This window comes from Pseudophryne corroboree, chromosome 9 (genome assembly GCF_028390025.1).
Source record: "Pseudophryne corroboree isolate aPseCor3 chromosome 9, aPseCor3.hap2, whole genome shotgun sequence".
Lineage (NCBI taxonomy): Eukaryota > Metazoa > Chordata > Amphibia > Anura > Myobatrachidae > Pseudophryne > Pseudophryne corroboree.
Window position 1 is genome coordinate 89412545 of NC_086452.1, and position 6200 is coordinate 89418744.

General features: G+C 41.5%; 1 long non-coding RNA gene across 1 annotated transcript in view; it reads left to right on the plus strand.

Annotated features, from left to right (window-relative positions):
- LOC134956719 (uncharacterized) overlaps positions 1–2379 on the plus strand; it is a 124850-nt gene extending 122471 nt beyond the window's left edge. Inside the window, exon 3 of the long non-coding RNA XR_010186125.1 lies at positions 1680–2379. This is a non-coding gene — a long non-coding RNA (uncharacterized LOC134956719). The remainder of the gene's footprint in view (positions 1–1679) is intronic.
- The last annotated feature ends 3821 nt before the right edge of the window (positions 2380–6200 follow it).

A 6200-nucleotide genomic window follows, 5' to 3' on the forward strand; every position in this document is an offset into this window, starting at 1 on the left:
AACTCTGCTTGCTAGTTTAGGATATCCATTGAAATGTTAATTAACCTGTCCCACTACCCTCTTGAACAGGCATATGAACCTCTGTTGATATGCAAATTAGAAGCACTGAATGGGTAAATGAGTCTCATAGGAGACCAGTGAAAGGTACATATATATAATATTATTATAATTATGTGTATATTTATATCAGTGTATGTTCTGCAAGATAGCTATCCAATCTGAATCATATCATTTAAATTATTGATTATTGCTAGAGTCATTATAGATCTGTGTGAAATAGGATACATTTGTTGCTATATAGTTAAAACTAAAATAAGTGTTTAAGGAAGTAAGTATTAAGACACAAACGAAGGTCTGCATAAAAGTTTATACAGAACAAGTTGTGTCTAGTGGGCAATAGTAGTTAGTATTGCTCACATTTATAGAAGCTGTGTGATTTGTTTTATTGCGGACGCAGGGTTTTGTACACGTGTCTCGGACAAAGTAAAGGACTGCGCACGCAGCGTAAGGGACACGCACGGTCACGTGTTTGCGCAAAGTGCGTAAGAATGCGGGCGCTAAGTACAAATTATACAATAGTGTCGTTTAGTTCAAAGGTGGGATAGTAGACATTTAATACAATAGCACATAACTATCAGATTTCAAAAGCAGGTTACTCTAAATTTAGTTTAAAAACTGTATTGCCTCTGGGGTAAAGCTGCCAACCTGAATGAATCCAAATTTTCTGTACAGAAAAGACAAAGTGTACTTGAGCGAGCGAACGTAAGAGTGAGTGGAACTGAACCCCGGAAGTCGGGTCCCGTGGTACATCAAGTAAGAGGAGGCTTGGTGGCGTGAAGTGGCTGACTCACGTTAATATAGATTGAAATACGCAAATCGTGAGGTGATTTGCAGAGGAGCGTGATAGTGCATAGTATTGCGATTGAAGTTAAAAGGTTTTTGTATTACCCTCCAAACTGAGGGTCGCAGTTTGTACATCGACCCGTGGTTGTACGGCAGATAGGTAACAAGTACCTATATGCTGTGGGATTGGACCGCGCATTTGTGGGTGAGATATATATAGCGCAACTGGATACCCCTTTACGAGATTTTGCGTGGAACTTTTATGGTGCACTTTAAAATGATTTGACATGGCATTGGCATTCAATAAAATATACCACATTTTTGACATTACATGTGATAAAATCTCTAATTTTCACAGTTGTCCCATTAATACATATAGAGTCCAATTTCTTAGTCCCGTCATTTGGTACTTCTCTGCATTGAATGCCAATGCCATTTGTTTTATATAGGTCGCACTAGTAGACCACTAAAAACTCGCCTAGGCGAACATTGTAGAAATATTTAAAAAAGTCTGGAGTCCCATGCCCTGTCAAATCATTTTAAAGTGCACCATAAAAGTTCCACAGCGGGGATATTTAGATTTGGGGCGATAAAAGTAGTTAAATGTGGACCTAGACAACGAGATATCACTGCTCTTTTAGCAAAGAGCGAAATGCACTTTATGTATTTAACAGCTTACACCCTATGGGGCTCAACAATGACTTTGAGTTGAAGTGGTTTATTTAACTGCATTGAGAATCAAATTGTTGTTTTAAATTAAGATCCTGGAGCAATATTATGTTGTTTCTCCTTTGAGATACTTTTTTATGGCTTTTTATGTCTTTTACATTTTTCAGAATCCCTTTGGGCCCTCAATGCTCCTTAATTTAAGTAATTTTATATATCGATGACTGGATCATCTTTTAATAAAGGACTATGGACATTTTTAACTATGGACGGAGGCTCTGTTTACAGTGACCATGGTAACTGACACCGAGGGCCGGAGCAGGTTGAAGACGCGCTCCCGACTTGTACAAATCCGTGCGCCGGGTTACTATGGAGACCAGGGCAAGGACGGTGTCATCGGAAGCTGCGTCCTGATGCGTCCGGTAACCATGGCGACAACCCTGCAGTTCAACGGGCGGAAGTGACGAACATGGACTTCCGGTTACCATGGAAACCGGACGATACGCGGAAACAGCAAGAAAGATAGTGCCGCCCAAAAGGACGTTTGTAATTGGTCAAAGGATAGTTTAAATATGGGGATTGTGACTGTGGGATGGTATACAGCCTTGAGAAAGACTCCAGGAAGGAGGAGTTGAAACGCGTTGGCGAGCTTATCTGTGGTCAGTGTCCGGAGGGTGCCCTGCAGTTTCAAGTGCCAGTGATTTTTCCAGCTTCCAGCCCGGGCGGTTTCTGGGATTTAAAGAACTTGTCTGAGAACTTTTTGTGGGTTCTCAGACGCTCTGGTAATTGTTCCGCATTTTCCCCTCTGCAAACTGATACATCTATACCATCTCTTAAACAGTTTTGTTTTGTTTATGTGTGTATGTAATAAATGATTGTACTACACATGTGGCCCTCCTCTGCTCTCTTCTATGTGCTGGTCTCTCTGTGACCTATTTGGTGAGAAGGAGGTGCACAAGGTTTGAAGATTGAACATCCCTGCATCAACTAAAGGGTTGTATTATTTGCTTATCCTCCATTACTGTATTGTGAATGCATTTGTTGTAGGCGCCTGGTGGTACCTGTAGCTATAATTTCCCCCTTGTTTATGATTTCCTTCTGTTGTGTTTTGGAGAGACACTCCATCTGGCTACGGGGACTATAGGGCAGCCCTGTCAACATAGTGGCGCAACATACGGGGTAACTAGACTAATTTTTAGGTGCAAGTGTGATTTGTGTATAAGTGTATAGGGAGTTTTCGCTGGTCTCTCTCAGGAAAATCTCCAGCGGTGTATATTCACTGGAATAGGTAAGTCACTCCTAAACACTTCCAGTGAATAGAAACCAGATAGGGGCCTCACTGGGTACGCGGTGGTCACTACTGGAGTGAGTCGTGGTACTCAGCGGAGAAGGAGTGGGTGAGAGCGCTCTAAGAACTTTCACCGTCTATCTGCGGTGTGCATTGGGGATTGCGTAAAAAGGAAAAAGTCCGCGATGGGATCCAATTGCACAAGCAGTGGGCATTTAGTAACTAGGGTTCAGGTTGAGGTGCCGCGGCCCAAGGGGTCAGCGAGGTTTGTTATGTGTGGTAAATATGGATCACACACGGAAAACTTTTTGTCTGAATGGGTATGTATGACTGACAAAGATAGGGTTCCATTCCCTAAGGTTGGCAGCTTTGAACCAGAGGTATTGCAGAACTTAAGGATAAGAATATGTCTGATAAAATCCCGAAAACAAAGGGTCAGACATACAAATTGTTTAAACCTGTGGCACCAAGAGGGGTTGGTGAGTTTGATCCTAAGGTATTGCGGGTGGTATGTTTAACCAAAGTCATATAAGACAAGAATGGAAATATAAGAACTGTTTGAACTTGTAGCAACAATAAATAAGTAGGAAGAAAAAAAAAAAAAAAAGAGAATGCAAGTACACCGCCATATGTAGATGTGGAAGCAGTTACGGCCAGCATACAAACTATAGAAAATAATAAAAATATGAAAAATATGACTGTAACCTATATATGTACTAATGAATGTTGAAGTTTTATTTAGGAGGAGAAGGTGACCTGATCGTTTTCAGCCATTTCTCATGCACCCAGAGGAGTATCCAACCGGTAAAAGAAGAGCAGTAGCCTGTGGGGGAAGTGGCTGAGACCAGTGGAACAGGTAAGTATGGTATCATTCGTGTACATATATAGTAAAAAAATAAAATAAATTAAAAAAAATCAATCAAGAAAGTAACATCGGAAATGGAGAAAAACCTGTCCGCACATTAGTATTTGCCAGTAGGAAAGCGGACAGAGACAAGGTAACCCCAGGGTATTTCTTTCAGTTACCATATAAGAAGTATTAATTCCTAGTAATGACCCTAGTAAAGATGAGCTTGGAAATGTTTGTTGGACCACATACAGACCCTTAATACGGGATGAGAAGGATTGAATGAAAAACTTTGCATGACCTAGAAACTTGTTAAACTTTTTTTTGTTTTTGTCTATTGCTTTAATAGAAAACTCTCCATCTGGATAAGACCACTGCTAAACACTAATTCGGCAAATGGGAGGTGGCTGTCTCTGTGCAAATGGACGGGCTCAATATGGCATTGAGTGTCAGGGTGCAGACTTCTTTGCAAAATTGGAAAGGGGTCACAGTAGCTAATTTTAGATAGTGTGCTACTGAACATCACAAGAATAGGCGCAGAGAACAACAGGTGGAGAGGTTGAGGATGGTAAGTATACTGGCACATACAGGAAAGACCCATCAGTCCAAACCCCAGATCCCTAATGGTCAATAATATGTTACACTTGTAGGAAGGAAGGGCATTTTGCCAGAGATTGTAGGAGTAGTAGGACACATAGTCAATATAGATCCCCTAGACAGAAAACACAAGCCACATTATTAAACACATAGACGGGACCAAGGCACATATAGTAAGGAATCATAAGCCATATAGAAAACACAGATTCGGCTAATGGGAAGAACAAAATAAATGCAACATTACCCTTTGACAAAACTTGAAGACTAATATCGCTTTCTACTGTTCTAGATGCATGTCCATCACAGGTAGAGGAAATTATCTCACAGATACCGGGTTCCCTATGAATTTAGGATGGACAGCACACAGGATTGATGGCTGGGATAGTCCCAGTAGAGATAAGACACACACAATTTTTTTTAAGGAGTAGACCAAGTAGAGAATCACTTCCCCGTAGTGCCCAATCCAGTTGTCAAATTTTTACAAAATCTTCCCCACCTCTACAAACTCATCTGTCACCAACCTCTTTTCTGTTTCTCTACAGGTTTCCTCTTCATCTTTTGCGTTCACACAGGGTGGTACAATACATGGACCCAAGTACAGTTCAAACTCCACATGCCTAGGTCCTTCAGAGTTCTGCCCAAACCCAGTATATCTCAACAGCACGATGACACCAGTATTACTGCAGTGTGCCTTGTCATGCACAAAGGGTGGAGAATGGGAATACTGGTGAAGGGAAATTTTGTATAGACACTGATATGTCTGTTGGTGAATGGCAAACCTGACATTTTCATTTTCATTTTCTTCTTCTTTCTCTCCTCTAGAGATGTTTCTTTTTTCTTTTCTTTTTTTTGAGTTATGCTCATGGTACTCTACACTGCAAACACACGATAGTTAAATTAAGATACAAAAAATTTGTGTTCCCTGCAGGAAGAGGCAGTCTGGAGGACAAAGGGGTATGGCCATGAGTCCTCAGGACTGTGGGCAGGTGGACACGGTAAGCCAGTAGCCCCCAGAGCATACCTTCCAAGTCTAGATGAGGTGGCACACGGTCTGACTCAACTAGGCAAAGAGGGTAGGTGCAGGCTGATGAGAGCCTACTGGTGTGCGCCAGGATTCTATTCTCATGCAGGTAAGAGAGCAATGACCTGTCTTACTTGCTTGAGGAAGAATATTGGTAAAGCAATACCAACAGAGTCATCCCATATCCCTCCTGCAGACGGATCTTTTCAGGAAATACAAATCGACTTCATACAGTCAACACCCTTTAGGAATTATTGTTATGTATTGGTGTGCACTGATGTTTTCTCAAACTGGGTAGAGGCATTTCCTGCCGCCACGGATGCTGCTGTGTTTACCGCAAAGAAAAATTGCGCAGAAATTTGTGTGTAGATAATGGTACCCCTAGAAGTAGGAGCAAAGCCTGAAATTGTACTATTGTGATCATAGATACTGCCACTAGTATTATGTAGCTTCGGAACCACTCCCAGATCTTCACTCAACGAATCACCCTCTTCGAAATTTGTTGTTTTGGTCTTGGTATTTGTGTTTTTTTTTTGGGTTGTTTTTGGAAGACAACCTCGTGTCATGATTGATCCGCACAATGATCAGAAATACACCAATGAGGTGACAGTACAGTACCTTGTTGAGATGAGCCAGCATTTGAGAATTTGACAAAAGAACTTGAAACTGTTGATTGCTGGTATGCCAAATGCTAACTGTCTTGATTGTGAACCAAGAGACTGTGTGATTGTTCTTACGCTCAGGTTGCCTAATAGACAGGTGGGAAGGACCATACCAAGATTTGTTGACAGCACTAAAGGTCACCGAAAGAAAGACTTGGGTCCACTCGTCCCACTGCAAGAAGGTCGCTGACCTGGAGAGAACTCGTGACAAAGTAGTTTATTGCTCACATTCATCGAGTTTGTGTGTTCGAAGTGAACTGTGTGTTCCAAGTGAAC